At 43.7% G+C, this 17,298-nt stretch overlaps 1 long non-coding RNA gene across 1 annotated transcript; it reads right to left on the reverse strand.

The window, feature by feature from the left end:
* Positions 1-743: 743 nt before the first annotated feature.
* Positions 744-5,321, reverse strand: LOC148686871 (uncharacterized). The gene is made up of 2 exons (XR_015948152.1): positions 5,197-5,321; positions 744-914 (listed from the first exon to the last, which is right to left on the reverse strand). It is a non-coding gene; the product is annotated as an uncharacterized LOC148686871 (long non-coding RNA).
* Positions 5,322-17,298: the final 11,977 nt, after the last annotated feature.

The following is a 17,298-nucleotide window of genomic DNA, read 5'->3' on the forward strand; positions in this document are numbered from 1 at the left end:
ACCATCATTTGCTTCTGTTTATAACTGCAGGGGAGCCTGGTTTTTAAAAGCCTGCAATATGTATGTCCATCGATACTCTGCTAATCATCTTTCCAAACTCATTATATTTTTGCAGCCCCCAAGTGGCTCCTAGGTGCTCCGAGCTCCAACCTGCCATTAATACTTTCCCTCATAGGCCCTAACACACCATCTGGATGGGGGTCAAAGGGCACATCTGACTCTGGTATCTTTTCTTCAGGCGGGAACTCTATATCAAAATGGAGAAAAACTACCCATGTGTGCCATCTGAGCAGGACAAAAGAGAGGTTCGAATTTAACTCTGTATTAGTTCTTCTTGAAGAGCAACAAGCAGATCTTCTTTGGTGGGTACCTTTGTGGCCAGGCCACGGGCCAATGTTTCCCAGTTATCAGTGCATTTTTTTTTTAGACTTGCCTTGAGAGCGTCTTGAAACCTCTTTTCTTGTCCACCGGCATTACACTTACTATAACATATGGGCTAAGAAACCATTACAGTTAGTATCTGTTAAAATTAGAGGAAATACAGTTGAACTGATACACAGGTGGTACCTAACGCCTCTGCAATGCAATCATATCAATCCATCAATCTGCTGGAGATGAAGCAACAGTATAAGTACTACCGTATGTATTATATGTGATGGACTTGTAACAGAATAGAGGAACTTTTGGACCACAATGTTTAAAGAAGTACTGTAAGTCTCATAATGCAATAAATGAAACAAAACTTGACATAATTGGCTTTATTGAACATTTTCCATGAGGACCAGAAGGACTTACACCATAAGGAACTGTTAACATTCCTGCTTGTAGCAGCCAGATAATTTATTGCACAGAGCTTGAAGAATCTGGACCATCTTCATCTCACACAGTGAAGCCAAAGAGTCTGGTTGCTGGGCCTGACAGAGAAATTGATTAAATACGTCAAGACGTTAAATAATACACAGGATTCTGACAATTTCATTGAAAAATGGCCTCCATTTCTATCCTTTTGCGTGGACAGGCGGAGTCCGCCAAACCCCAGGTGACCCCTGAGCAGAATAATGACTCAAGACAACTTGCTATGGCCTGGGATTAAAATTGGCCACAACTTTATTAAGATTCAGATGTAGGGAGACCTTGGCTCAGGCATTGAGCGTTTATCCTTCCCAGTCCCCAGCTGGGGATCTGGGAGACTTCAGGGTTATCCAGAATGTGTGGGGTTTGGGCTGGCTCTGGAGAACATATGTTCAAGCAGAGAGCCCACCCCCCGTTCGCCACTGCTGGAGGGGAGAGCAATGACAACCTCTCGGCATATGGCAAATGCCTCCCCTCAAGACCCCTTTAACAGGGAACCCTGGGATCACCGCCACAAAGTGGGCATGGGTCACCACTTCATGCCCCCCATTTAGGAAGATAGGCTAAAGGATTCCACCCAAGGCTTGAAACTGCCAAAGTTGTGACGTTTTGCTATGGGAAAGGCAAAACCTGCCAATGCAGGAAAATTCCTTTCCGGCCCTTCAACAGCAACCTTGACGTAGCAGCGCCTGCATACCTGTGGAGAAGAGGTTAACCTGCAAAAGAAGACTTAATTGAGGGAGTGGAGGGTGGGAGAAGCTCTGGAGCCGACAGCTGCTTCCCAGGTAAGTTATACCTTCTGTTGTGTGGGCAGGGCAGTCCCTCCCCTTACCTGGCCGATCCCCTGGCAATGCCTCCCCAGGATTGGGCGGTTGACTGAGGTAGGCGGAGACCTGAAGTATCCAGCCTGGGGAGGATGAAGCCAGTCCGAACTACCAGGAGCCGCACTGGGATCCAGGGGGCTGCATGCAACCATGCAAAAGTTGCCCCCCCCCATTTGATGTGGGGAGCGGTCATTCTACTGATAGCACAGAAACCTAGCATCTATCGGCTACCTCTGGAAAAATGTTTTTCCTTAACAATGAGTGGGAGAGGTGGGAGGAGAAGGGAAAGGGGTAACTTCTTCTGTTTATTCTTATTTATTATTAAACTCAATAAAAATATCTTTTTTAAAAAGAAGAAATTAACTTGAAACATTGAGGTTAATTTGCTATCCCAACAGCAGGTACAATTTAGCTGGAAGAGGGCAGTACCCTTATGTTTGGTTACACTTCAGAGATGTTTGCTCAGATGAAGGCTTTTTGAACATGGCAACCATTCTGTGCTTGTCAAATGCACAGATGTAGCAGCATAAATCCAAGTGTGTGAACCTCTGGCTAGGAATTACTGCAGTAATTACAAAGTAGGGAGAATAAGTACAGTGGAGAGCCGAGAGCAATCATCTGGAGCACTGCCAGCAGGCCACCCTCTTGCATTTGGCAGCAAAAAGAAAGTATAACACAGATAAAGCTTTTTATGATACTCCTTTCTTTTACTCTCAAGCAGGCAACGATGCGGAGGTTTGCAAAACCATACTCTTATTCTAGATCACTTAATCCAGAACAAATTGGGAGGGGTGGCTAATACCCCAGAGGACAGGATCACACTTCAAAATGACCTTAACAGATTAGACAACTGGGCCAAAGCAAACAAGATGAATTTTAACAAGGAGAAATGTAAAGTACTACACTTGGGCAAAAAAATTGAAAGGCACAAATACAGGATGGGAGACACCTGGCTTGAGAGCAGTACGTGTGAAAAGGATCTAGGAGTCCTGGTAGACCACAAACTTGACATGAGTCAACAGTGTGATGCAGCAGCTAAAAAAGCCAATGCAATTCTGGGCTGCATCAATAGGAGTATAGCGTCTAGATCAAGGGAAGTAATAGTACCACTGTATTCTGCTCTGGTCAGACCTCACCTGGAGTACTGTGTCCAGTTCTGGGCACCACAGTTCAAAAAGGATACTGACAAGCTGGAACGTGTCTAGATGAGGGCAACCAAAATGGTCAAAGGCCTGGAAACAATGCCTTATGAGGAACGGCTGAGAGAGCTGGGTATGTTTAGCCTGGAGAAGAGAAGGTTAAGGAGTGATATGATAGCCATGTTCAAATATATAAAAGGATGTCATGTAGAAGAGGGTGAAAGGTTGTTTTCTGCAGCTCCAGAGAAGCGGACATGGAGCAATGGATTCAAACTACAAGAAAGAAGATTCCACCTAAACATTAGGAAGAACTTCCTGACAGTAAGAGCTGTTCGGCAGTGGAATTTGCTGCCAAGGAGTGTGGCGGAGTCTCCTTCTTTGGAGGTCTTTAAGCAGAGGCTTGACAGCCATATGTCAAGAATGCTTTGATGGTGTTTCCTGCTTGGCAGGGGGTTGGACGGGATGGCCCTTTTGGTCTCTTCCAACTCTATGATTCTATGAAATATAATCTTCTAGTTCAGGGCCCACATCTCACTGACTCAAATGAGAACTCTGACATACTGTCAAGTGCATTCTAACACAAGCCGGTTCAGCTTTTAAATTGTGGGAAGCCTTTATTTCCACACAATCTAATGTACATTTTCTCATTCATTCTATACATGTGCAAGGAAATGCATTTAATGCATGACACTGTGTCCTTTAAAAAAAAAAAATAACTCGAACTTCTGTGACTAACCATCACTGTAATGGGTTAAAATCTCTGCTCTGCTCTTTGGAAAGATGTGAGAGGTGGGTGCGAGGAATCTACCTTTTTTCCCATGCTGAATCCTTTCGTCCAGTAGCACTTACACCCATAATTATGAAGTGCTTTGAAAAGCTGGTAAGAAATTATGTCATTGCCTGCCTACCAGAGGGATTGGACACATTCCAATTTGCCTACAAAACGAAAAGATCAACAGAGGATGCCGTGGCGATTGCCCTCCAAGCTGTCCTTGCACATTTGGAGCAGCGGGGGAGCTACGCCAGACTGCTTTTTGTAGATTTCAGCTCAGCATTCAATACCATTCTACCGCGACGTCTGATAACTTAATTTGGGAAATCTCGGGCTCCCGCTATCACTCTGTGGGTGGATACTGGACTTTCTTTCAGATCGCTCCCAGAGGGTCCGGTTGGGCCCTTATATGTCTAACATGCTTAGGACTAACACAGGAACACCACAATGATGTGTGCTTAGTCCGCTCCTTTATACTCTTTATACGTATGATTGTGTCGCTGCCCACCCTAGAAATAGGGTTGTCAAATTTGCAGATGACACAACCGTGATCGGGCTCATCTCTGATAAGGAGGGTGAAACGGACTATAGAGATGAGGTGGAGCAGCTGACAGAGTGGTGCAGAGTTAACAACTTGCTCATAAATACAAAGAAAACAAAGGAGCTTGTGGTGGACTTTAGGAGACAGAAGAACGAGGTCCAGCCACTCTTGATTGACGGAATTTGTGTGGAGAGGGTAACAACGTTTAGATTTCTAGGCATTGAGTTACAGGAGGATCTGTCCTGGAGTGTTAACACAAAGGGGCTTGTGAAGAGAAGGCGCAGCAGAGACTGTATTTTTTGAGAATTTTAAGGAAAAACCATTTTCCACAAAAGCTGCTGCTTGCCTTCTATCATTGTGCCATACAGAGCATGCTCACGTACGGTTTGTGTGTGTGGTACGGAAGCTGTACTTCTCAGGATAGAGCAGGGCTGTGTAGAATTATTAAAACAGCAGAGAGCATTATTGGCTGCTCACTCACCACCTTAGAACAAATCTACACCACCAGGTGCCATAGAAAAGCACTAGACATATCAAGAGATCCAACGCACCCTGGTCACCATTTCTTTCAGCTCCTGCCATTGGGACAGAGATATAGAACTATGCAGGCAAGAACGAGCCGTCTCAGGAACAGTTTCTTCTCTAGAGCGATTTTGGCCTTAAATGGAAAGCCTGGACTTTGAAGTCATTTTATTTTATTTGTTATTTGTATTATATTTACTGTTTTTAATTAGGTTTTTGGAATTTTGGATTATGCGGAATGCTTTATCTGAGTGGATGTAGCAACCGAGTAATTTCGTTGTTCCCGCAAGGGGACAATGACAATAAAGATATCTTATCTTATCTCTTATATTGGACTGGTGAGCAAAAAGGGTGGTTCAGCTGCATTGAGAGTCTGTAAAAATTATAAAGCATCCTTTAGTACCAAGGATTACCTTGTTATACAGCATCCCACTGTATTATGTCTTATGCTGTGGAGGACGAGCACAGGGAATGCAACACTCACTAACCATCATGCTCTGGGGGGGGGAACACAAAAGAGTAAATATTGGCAGCACTTAATCATACCTTTGCCTATAGGTAGCCTCTCTTCACAGCAGCTCAGCCCAGCATTTGGCAGCCTTGTGCATTTCTCTCAATCCCTTGCAGATAGACTGAGGCCTTAACTTGTCACTGCTCATCACTGTAGGAATATGAAAACAACAACAAAATCTGGGATTCCAGTTAGTAGAGCAAATCCCAGGGAAAGCCAGCCAGATACTGCATCTCCAAACTAAAATTTCTATAATCCTTCACAACAGGAAGACTACTGAAACATTCCCCCTTCTCACCCTTAAAAGCAAAAAAAAGTTGTTCCTCTACAGGGCTTCAGAGTCATCCAGGTCATGACCTCCAAGCACACTCCTGCTCATGCGAATAAGCTTTCCCAAACAGCGTTAAGCACTTGCAAGCCCAAAATAGCCACACATTGTTTGTGCAGGAGCTAACTGGCCAAGGCATGACTAGAATACTGATGGTGCCAATGCCCTAAAGATACATTCCCCGTTTGAAAGCCAAATGCAGCCAGCCTCTCCCTTAAGCTCATTGGCCATAGAGCAGGTGTTTTTGTACCCAAGAGCGAGCAGTAGCCACAAAGAGTCACTGGCATATTTCCCCTCCGTTTCTTTCATAGGGCTACAAAACTGAGCATTAGGGAGATCAATGGAGCCCACTAAAACCCTCATTTGTATTCTCTTCAAAAACCATTTCCAGAGCATTAAGAAGCCCCCAAAGAGTTGAGGAAATGGCGGAATAAATAAGCTGGAGCAAGGGGGAAGAAATAGAGCCAGAATGGCTACTTTAAAAAAAAAAATCACTGAATATTCAGTCATGATTTACATACAGACTATTTTCTACAGCCATGGCTTCTCTCCTCTCCTCTATCTCCTTAGGAACGGAGACCTTTGTCCTGACACAGCCCTTTCTTTGCTTCATTTTGCTACAGTTTGCTTCACAAAACTTGGGAAGAGTCCAACCAATGGAAGGCCTTCTTTATGGCTTTGTTATAATGGCAAGGAAGCATGTGTCAGCAATCGCCAGCCCAGGGTATCAAGCAGCCCGATGAGGAGCCCCACCTCCCCTTATTCCACTAACTGGCCAGCCTTGCATCTCTGTTTGCTTCCCCAAACTGAGTGGGCTGAGTGGGGAGAGACACTCAGAATTATTATTGACGTGTCTTTGGCCTGGCTCCTGTTTACCTTCCCCGGCGGGAAAGTGGAATGGAAGCCTGGCAGATTGCAGCATGCCAGTAACAGGTTGATTTCTTCTCTGCTCATCCTGCTGTCCTCCCTTTCTGTCTCCTTCTGCCTCCCTTTCACTTCAACTGAATCTATTCCTTTCACTGCGATATCTGGCTTTATAAACTGAACAACACTGGAGGGTTTTCCTCTTCTGGGATGCTGTGTTCTTTCCCTCTGTTCCTGTTCTGACCATTGTTCCAAAGAAAAAGATTCAGGTAGACCTGGAGGGAATAAAGGAACTTCAGTCTCCGCTAAGAATCCTTGAGGAATCCTGTGGTTGCAAATTCTGATATCAATGGATGTGATCAGTGCCTCCTAGACTAATGTGCATGTCTGAACTTAGTTATGCACCAGCTTTTACATTTCCCAAATGCTCTGACAGAGTTATTGGTGTGGAGGGGGGAGGGCTGTTTAACAAAATCAGTCCTCCTGGAGTTTAGGACATTCCACACCTTTCATCAGCAGTTTCTTTTTCTTTGGGGAAAATAAGTGGCTCACGTAAATGTAAACTAAGCTTTAATAGTAAAGAAAACTGCAACAAAATAGCATAATGAGAAAAACTGAATACAACATGAGGCAAGTCTGAGGCAAGAAAAAGAAGAGACAGTGTGTCCCTCAACAGAAACTTTGTGGAATACACTGAATGGAAGGGCTAATTCTGGAGCATACCATGCAAGCCAGGTGCCAATTATTCTACAGATCACATTAGGCCCCCAGTGTTTTTCTTACAGTTTTTGGCTCAAAGAACATATCAAAATATATTTTTGAAAAACTATTCTGATAAAAAGTCATTTAGAAATTTTTCTGGGGGGTACGCAGGGGTATGTATACCCTTAAACATTTTGTGAATATAAGTTTGGCCTCATTGAGAGACAGTATTTTAATATGAGTAGGGAAATGAGAGTACCCCCTAAACATATTTTTTTTTAGAAAAGAAAGCACTGGAAATGTGCAATAAATGGGTATTTGTGTGCAATCCTCATACAGATTTGTTGTGTGGTTGTTTTTATTAATTTGCAGATCAATGTGGAAATAGGACAGAATGGAACTATCAAGGGACACATGCAAAAGCAGTACAGACCAGAAATTCATCTATAGCTGGTCCTCACTTTTCATTCAATTTAGCCACAAAAACATTGTAAGAAGGGCCATTATTTATTTAAGGGGTCTAGAGATTTAGATTTAGTGTATCTAGCTTCATAGACCCTAGATTTAGAAATCGTCCAGCATATCACTCTTCCAGCTCTTTGCCATGAGAAAGGGTGCTCTATAACTGAAGCATCCATGATAAGTTATCATTCCAGGTCATCTTAATTATTATGCCACGTGGATGTTTTTCAATTTCAGCCAATACTTGGTTCCACCATTTTGGATTATATTTGGCTTCCTTGGAGATCACTGCAGCAATAAATCTTAAAGCAGCTGTTCTGGAAAGCCTGCTTATTCCACTGCTGAACCGCTCTGGTTAGAAAACGTTCCCATCCTAATGTTTAATTTACTTTACTGTTATTTAAACCCTTTACAATTCTCAGCAGAGATATGACAAGCACTTCTTATCTCTTTTCTTTTAGATATCTTATTCTCCCGAGCGTTTGCAGTCCTTCTCATTTTCTCATTATTACATACCAATCTGATAAATTTAGTGTCTAGCCTGTTCCAGCCACTGATAGAGGATGCCTGAGCAATGCTTTCTCCCATTGCATATGTTATGTACTGAGCTGAATCCTAGAACAATAGGATTCAGAATCAGCAGTCTGATTGGTCCGCAGGAGCAGCCAATCAGGTGGCTGGCAGAAGTGAATCTGCAACCTGATTGGCCTGTAGGAGCAGCCAATCAGACTGCAGGCAGAAGTCAATCCACAACCTGATTGGCCCACAGGTGTAGCCCTGAAGTAGCCAATCACGCAAGGCCCATTGTGTTAATAATGTATATAAGCAGATGGTTTGGGGCAAAGAGCCATTCTTCTCTTCTTCTCCTTGATGACTATGAGCTGAATAAAGAGCATGAAATTCACTCTCGACTCCAAGTATATTTCAGCATAGGAGACATTACAAGTCAGTTAAATCAGCTTACAGCAAATGAAGCCCATGTGATTAAGCTGCCTTTTAAGTTGGTTGCATTCACCAATCAAGTGAGCATGAGCCATTATATTAATCAGGCTCCCGTTCTGGAAACATAAGGCCACCAGCAACACACCTTACTTAGCAAATAAGGAACTTGGTCCCTTTCTAGAAAAATGTCTAAGGGTTTCTCCACACTTAGCTTTTGCCCCACACTTTCCAGGCACACTTTAAAGCTTTTTGTGCAAGTGCTCTTTTTCCCCCACGCCTGAGCTATAAAACACAGAGCATGCCCGGAAATTGTGGAGGGAAGATAAGTGTGGATAAGCCCTAAGGCAGCTCAGCTATGTGGGAGAGTTATGCAGCAGTTTCCTTCTCCAGCTGATCCACCCAGAACTTGCAATGGCTGGACTGGAAGGCACGGAGTTGCAACAATGGGTGGAGCCATCAAAAGCCTTAGGAAAGAGGTAGAGCTACAGAGGCAGACTGGTGGAAGAGAGACCTGGCCAAGCAGAAGCAATCTGAAGACAAGAGCAGCACCAACCACAGCAGCTGGGCATGCTTGGCATGTCAACAGCATTGGAAACGACCAGAAGTGGAAAGAAACCCGTGATTTCTCCTTCCTCTGGGGGTGAAACCTCCCTTGCCTGAAGGGCAGCTGTGTGAGAGAAGTGGTCTTTCATGCTCCTTCCTTCATTGTATGGCAAGAGGAAGTGAAGAGCTGAAACTTTGCCAGTCCTAGATTGACATCTAGCGGCCAGCCATGAGAAGGATGCATCTCATTGAAAGAATTGCTCTGAGAACCCAGGATGCTGAGCCTAAATCCCCCACATGCACAAGGAAGGTGTTTGAATACACTCCAGAACTTAGCCAATGGTTGCCTCCTTGAGATGTGAAGGCAAAGGGCTTCCCATTAACCCACAGCTGCCCGCAGCAGGGCCCAAGACTTGCATAGCTTTCCCTCGCACACACTTTGCAAGCTGTGACATCTAGACCATGTGCAGTCAACTCGCGTGCTGGAGAAGAAACCACCCAGATGGGTCAGTGGGTACCTGTTGCAGTCCCCGCCCCCAAGTGAACTGAAATAGGTGGTGAAATTGGGGGAGGGGGCCAAGGTCAACAGAAGAGCACATGTAGCTATGCAAAAAGTCCCGAGTTCATGTCTACCATTTCCACTTTTTTAAAAATCCAGATAAAACTTCTACCTGAGGCCATGGAGAGTTTTTGCAGGTCAGGGAGCCTAGCGGTCTGACTCAGCCTAACAGCAGTGAGTGAGCATCCTGGCTGCCTGCTTGACTCCCCCATGGGCACATCTACAGTTTGTAAGATAGGGAACATCTTACATGAAGATGCCTAGGAGTACAGTTTTGCCTCAAAACCCACCTTTCCTTCAGGACCAGCCTTAGGGGACCAAGCAGAAGGGAGAGCCTAGCTGAGCTTAGTACTGTCTGCAGTTAGCGAGGCCAAAATTGTTGAGAGGTAGTTCTGTTCATTGAGATAACTAGGAAAGACAGAGAGCAGTAGGGCCTGTAGAGCGAAGTTTTGCAGTTCTGCACAAGCCATTCAGTGCAGCAACACTGCAAACTGGGTGGGTGGCATTGAAGGCGCTCTTCAAGCTGAGCACTATTTATCATAGCTGCCAAGTTTTCCCTTTTCTCGCGAGGAAGCCTATTCAGCATAAGGGAAAATCCCTTAAAAAAAGGGATAACTTGGCAGCTATGCTATTTATCCTAGGGCCAACCCTGCTTCTCTTCTTATGACACACATTAGCTCAGTTTCACTGTGGAGCCTGTTTAATGAATGCCAGGGACCGCAGAATTTTAATGTAACTCCTTGTCCTGGAATAGCTACACAATAGCCCTTAAAAAGAGAAACCTCTCTAATGCAGGCTTTCTTGTGCTTCAGTTTCACTTTCTATACCATACAATAAGGCAGGGGTAGGCAACCTAAGGCCCGTGGGCCACAAGCGGCCCATGGGGGTCATTTAACCAGCCCACGAGCCACCCCCGAACAGTGCCACCTGTTTGGCGAGTCCCCACGCACTGCGCTAAACCGGTACAGCGCGGCGCATGGACTTGCTTCCGCGGTGCCGAAAATTGCGTCTGTGCATGCTCAGGTGCTGGAAATCATGTCTGCGCAGATGCTGGAAATTGTGTTCGCACAGACACAGTCACCGGGTGCAATGCAGCCCATGGAAGCGAGGTAAAACTTGCCGACCCCTGCAATAAGGACTTCAGGATCACATTTCACTACAGAGCCATCATACCCTCTAGTGATGGACACAGAGAGAGATGCCCTGGTGGCAGGCATTGAGTCGTCAAAAGAAGGATCAGACACCCTACAGGTCAAGAACTTTGAGGAGCAGGTAGGGGGCCCCTCAATCCAACCCTTCAAAGATCCCCTTGAAGGACCCTCTGAATTGGTACCTGGTGAGAACCCCATGGAATTCTAAGAGGAGGAGTTGGGGCGGCTCAACAGTCCTCAGCAGTGAGGCTGCCAAAAGCTTTGGGTCAAGGCTGGAGTGCGGCATCACGATGTGCACCTACAGACCCAGGCCATTGGTATACTTGTGAGTAAGGGGCCTCATGAGTAAGTTGGGCCTCATGAGTAAGGCATTCCTGATACCCCTTCACTGCCAGCAGGTGTTGTTGAGGAAACCATATTCTTCCAGCTTCTGGAAACAACACAGATCTCTGCCTTCTTGGTCCAAATTCTAGTCTTGCTGCCTGCCTCCATTGTACCTTGTCTGACCTCCTTGTTTTGTTGACTGTTTCCTAACCTTGTTTCTGGGTCACATTTGGACCTAGACTGATTCTCTGTGCTTGTCCTTGTTTTGTTTGAACTATACTGGTGAGTACTTTGGTAGAGGCTTATATTGTCTGTAAGTGAGATCCTAGCTCCATCCATGAGAGCATGGCAGGAGAATGCAATGCAACATTCTGTAGCCTCTAATCCTGAACAGTTATGATTCTGCATAATCCATCTATTACTGCCATGCTCCGAGGCAAGTCTGGGGGCAACCTGCTGATTTTTTTGCCCCATTGCTTCCATGGATTGTAGTCATAGATATCACAGGGGCACCCCTCGATTTTGCTGTAAGTGTTTTACAAGCGACATGGGGGTGAACAGCCAAGACCTGACTGCCCGCCAGCATGAATTTACAGTGGCTCCATAATTGAAAAGATCTGTTGTGTTAGCCCAGCAAATACTTTACAAACAAAAACTAACCCATTTTCAAGCAGTGGTTCAATAAAGCAGGGCAAAATAATTGATCAGTCAGTAGCTGAACAAATTAATTAGCCAGAGTAATATTAGCAAAGTCTCCCGAAATCTATATTTGCTACAGGACCCAGCAATTATTTGTACATTGCTTTGGAAAATGTTGACTGTCACCGGGCAAGATTCATCGTACTATAATCTCATTACGAGCAACATTCAATCATCCTCTGATTTGTATTCTATCATATGAGATAATAAAGACTGGTGAGAGAGAACGTCACAAGAGGCTGATTGAAATCATGTTGCTTCGATAGCAAATACAAATATGGATAGTTCAGACTAGCTTAGAGAACAGCTGGCCCTTTGTATAAAAAAGGGGGGGACAATTAAACACAAAAATATATATGAAGAGATTAATCAATTTAAGGTTGTAAAAGAAATGTGTCCAAGTCAATAAATGGTGCTGAATCACCGAAGAGAATCAAACCTGCCAATTCCAAGGCAATGGACAAACCAGGCTGCTAATTGTGTACATGGGTCACACAGATCTGATTTATTTATCTGTGTGCACTTTTGTGTATGTTTATCCCACGAGTGATTTTAATTGAACTCTATTTTAGTGTTATCTGTCCACACTAGTGGGCAGAGCTTGATGGGGTGAATTTGTACTGTTGTCCCCACCCCTTGATAAGCAATTCCCCACCCTCCCTGAGTCCTGGAATTCTGAGGTCCATTGTGGGCATGTGCACACAGGGGTGCAAACTTTAATAAAATATTGGGGGGGGTGCCAGGTAAGCCCCACCCTGCATAATCATTTGCATGATGCATGCACACCATTTGAATGGCAATACCCATCGACTTTGGGGGGAAGGCCCCCCTCAAATATTTTATTGGCTGAGGACCCCTCGGCCCCTAGGAGTTGGCTCCTATGTGCACAGTTATCAGTTTAATTGTGTGCAATGCTTTTTTTCTTATTAAAAAAAATTCCAGTGTATCAGGCTTACCTAAAAGAGCAGCTTAAGAAAAAAATGGCTGTGTCACAGCCCTCCTACCCCAAATCTGAGGTTTGTTGTGAGCCAGTATATGTTTACCCATGCAGGTGTCCAGGTTTTTGTTTTTTGTTTTTACTTTACAAAGTTTCCGGTATACGAGATTTGCACAAAACAGTGGGTTAAAAAATAAAATTTAATCATGTGCATGTTGCAAGTGGCTCCACCACCAGCCCACTGAGGAGTGCCTTGCTATTGGCAGTAGGGGGTGCAGTGATAAAATAATGCCAAACGAAACATCAACCACACACATAATGCACTTCAGAACATCCACAGTTGGATAACATGCAATCTTATGCTGGGTTTTCCCCTCCCCCTTACTGCATTATCCACAGATCATTTTTAAAAAATCCAAATTAAATGGGAGGGAATGTGTGCTTGGATGAGAAAAAAATTGTGTGGGTGGCACAAAAAACATGCCCACATGGGATGCTTAGAGTCCATTGTAAACTATCATGTATACACAGCCAAACTAGAGCTTTGCATAGGCACAGAACCCAAAACTATAGCTATGCTTGTTGTTGGCTAGTTTTGAGATGGGGTGATTCAATATTTAAGAACACACAAAATTATGCAAATATGTAGTTTCATTTGAGTCAGTTCTCTCCTATTGTTCCCTAATCTGCTGCTGCTTTTGTGCCTTTAAAAAAACAAAAACAAAACCCTGGGCTCTCTTCTTCCTCAAAAGAGTCAAATGAGTTATCCCAGCCAGTGCGCAGTGTATTATATCACAACAATGCATAGCCAATAAGAGTTGATTCTGATTTGAGATCACCAAGCACAAGTGTGGCAGCCTCCAGGATAGCTGACAGGTTTCATTTTCTTTTGATGTAATGCCTGGGGAGTGGTTGAAAGGGGAATGCTTCCCAGCGGCCAAAGATATTCACACAAAGCACCTTTTCTTTGGCTCAGCTCTAAGTTAAACACTAGTGTTTAAGTGCCTGTTACACATCTGCATAAGGAAGCTGGTCACTGCATTCTGCACTCACTTTTACCTGCAAAGAATCACCAAGGGTAATTCCACAAGGAATGCATTGGAGCAATCATTCCACAAATGCAAGAGCTGTGTGCAGGATGCTAGTGACTCTCCCAATGGCCTTGGACTCCAGCTCCCATCAGGACCAACCAACATGGCCAATGGCTAGGAAGGATGGAAGTTACAGTCCCAACAACATCTGGAAAGCCACAGGTTTCTCACCTCGTGTTAGAGGGTCTGTGGAACAGAGAAAAAAGAAGAAAAGAAATTATGGCTTAATAATCAAAAGAGGGATGGTACATGCTATTATATTCAATCATAAGCATCATCCTACAACAAGAAGGAGAACGTACATGATTTTCTGTGAACTGCCCTGAGACCTCCAGGTATAAAGCAGTATATAAATTCAATAAATAAATAAATAATATTAACTTTAAGGCAATCTATAGGTCAGTGCCTGCCATCAACACCTTCTTTTTGTGGGGTGCAACCAACCACCCTTCTTTTCATTTTGCTTACACAATGTAAGTTCCACTTCAAACAACTAGTGAACTGCACAGAAAAGTGCCCGTGTGGTTTGGTTACTGATGGCAATGTATCTATAGACACACCATCTCCAAATGGTCATTTATCATATCTCCGTAAACTACCGTGTTTCCCACATTTTAAGACACCGTCTTATATTTATTTTACTCAAGAAAATAAGCCATCCATCCGTCTTCCCCAGGATCTTGTCTGTCTTAGCACCAAATCTAGATGTTTGAACAACTCCCCAATGGCCATTAGAAGGATAGTCTTACTGCCTTAACACTTTGCACGTGCTATTGTATATCTTCACTAACTGGCACACATTGATCTCGGCATTGACAAACGCAAATCACACATTCAACGAGCCAGGGCTATTGCAGTCATAATCAATGCCTTGTAAAGGACATCTGAAACTTTGTGTTCACTTTGCCAGAACTACTCCTCGGTTACCTGGGCAAACAACCTAGAACAAAAGGGTGTGCTTTATGTTAGCACACAGACTACCGTACAATGTCAGCTTTTGTCTGAAGGGCTTTCAGTGTTTGTTTAGAAACATCCCTCTCTTTTTTCCCAGGTTCTTAAAATAGCTGTGTGCCGTGCAGTCACAGCGCCCCCTGCTGCATATTCAATGGAAATTGGACGATAACACTCCAGAAAACATTTCCAGGTGGGTGCTTACTTTAACACAGAGAGACACACCTCTCTTTCTTCTCAATAGGTATAGACGTTTCATAAGAGCAGTAAGTCATATTCTGTCACACTCTCCCAAGAAGCTGCCCAATGAATGTTACACAACTCAGATCTTTCCAAAGACTGTGGTCTTTTAAAAAGAAAGAGAGAAAGCAATAAACTTCCTGTGGTGATGGGGTAATTAATGAAGTGGACATACTGCAAGAAGAGGAAGGCTGGAAACATCTCTACACTCAGGGCCACCACAACCATTGGGCACAACTGCCTCAAGTGACAGGTACTGGTTATACGGTACCTCCTGAGTCCACAAGCTGTTTCCCTCACTTGGAATACAGAGCTGTTATTTATTAGATTTCTCTTCTGCCCCCTAAGATCATAGGGTAGGTTACAATAATGGAATACACCATTATAAAAACAGGCAAGGCCATTACAATTATAAAGCAAATATGGGTGCCACTTGGTCTATCTTGGGTTGCTTAACTAGCCTGATGCCTCAGGTGTGGTGAAGGATGCTATCCTGTTGCCAGGGTGGCAAAATGTCTTCCACTGGTCCTTACTACACTAGACTCTGCTACAACCTTAAGAAGAGTACACAGTTAACACATCCATAAGTCTCATCTAGGAACTGAGACAGATACAGTTAGAAAGGTAGTATTTATATCTTTACAATCAAATCCCAGGCCTTTTTTTTCCTGCAGAAGGATGTGTTCAGAGAACTGCTGGGGCCATGCCAAAATGGGTAGAATTAGAACAGTTTTCTGCCAACGCTTCCTTAGACGAGGTCTACGGCCACTTGGGCTTCACCCAGCTCTTTCACTAGGCAATACAAAATAGACACTTCTGCCTCAGCAGAAGGCACTTTGGCAGGAGGGTCCTTCTAAAGGTCCTGAATCAGTAAACAGAGTCCTTTTCCCCACCCTCATTGAATAAGATTTAGCACGGGTGCCTTTTCTGCAGTGACCCCAGAAAACAGTGCTGGTGCCAGACTATTTTGTACCCTAGGAACACACACCCAAAATGGCTAACCTCGATTTTCCAAAACAGATGTCTTGTAGAAATGATAAAATTATTTGAAATATAAAATAAAAGTAAAATGTTATCAGAAGGGATAAAATATGGCAAAAACTAATCTGTATAAAACTGTGCCCCTCAAAGGTCAGCACTGCACTGCTTGGGCCCTAGATGGCTGCCTAATTGGCCCAATGATAGCACCGGCCCTGCCCAGAAAGAACCATTGGTTCCTGCCTAAATCAGTATTCCTGGGGTATTCCTGCAGCAAAGGCATCAAGCCTTCGACCACACAGTGGCCCCAAACCCTTTCACAGCAACCCTTTTACAGTGGTACCTCGGTTTACAAACACAATTGGTTCTGGAAGTCTGTACTTAACCTGAAGTGTACTTAACCTGAAGCGAACTTTCCCATTGAAAGTAATGGAAAGTGGATTAATCCATTCCAGACAGCTCCGCAGAGTACTTAAACTGAAAATACTCAAACTGAGGCGTACTTAAACCGAGATATGACTGTAGTCATGTCCCTTTACATACCTCACAATAATAGCAGTCACAAGCTATAAAGGTATATTGAGATTGAGAAGTAAACTCTACTGAGTTGGGTGGGACGTACTCCCATGTAATTATGACATTTATAATATTGCAGCCTAACCAGCAAGGAGCTCAAGTCTTGTCCAAATGAGCCATGTAACCTCAGAAGCCAGCCCTGTCTGCTACTAATTGGCCCATTGCTTTCAATAAATGAAATAAAGTTCAAATTTCCTTTTTTTAAAAGCATGTTACTTTTTAAAAAAACTTTTGACTTCAAAACAATTTCTGAACATCAACACTATTGTGATTTTGTATGAAGAATCATGTCCAAATCTAGCTTCTGTTTAATCTAATAAATAAAACTCTGAGGACTCCTCAGCTTGAACAAGGGGTCTTAATCTTCCCATTTTAACAAAAGACAAAACATTGCTACTGAAGTACATTTCAGTGGTTTATAATTCAATAGGCAATAGACCTTGTAATTAAAAATAAATGTGAAGAACTGTCTATGCAAATTCAATAACTGGACCAATTATGGGGGAAATTCTTTGCTAACCAAATACAGAAAACACTGCCATTGTAAGGGCCTGAGTTTGAATACTTCTATACTACACAGAGTGATTTACAGACCATGAAACTTGTGGATCACTTGGGGGGTTGTTGTTGTTTTTTACTGCTGGTGGGTTTTTTAGGAAATATAAAATTTTGCTGTACAGGAAAATATGGTGAATTGGATCCTGTGGACGTATTTGAGTAGAACAGAACTTTACAGCTCCCTCTCTACCCTCAGTCTCTCAAAGGCACTTCTGAGAGTCAGGGACCCTTT

Source organism: Zootoca vivipara, chromosome 2 (assembly GCF_965207765.1).
Source record: "Zootoca vivipara chromosome 2, rZooViv2.hap1.1, whole genome shotgun sequence".
In the NCBI taxonomy this organism is placed as follows: Eukaryota; Metazoa; Chordata; class Lepidosauria; order Squamata; family Lacertidae; genus Zootoca; species Zootoca vivipara.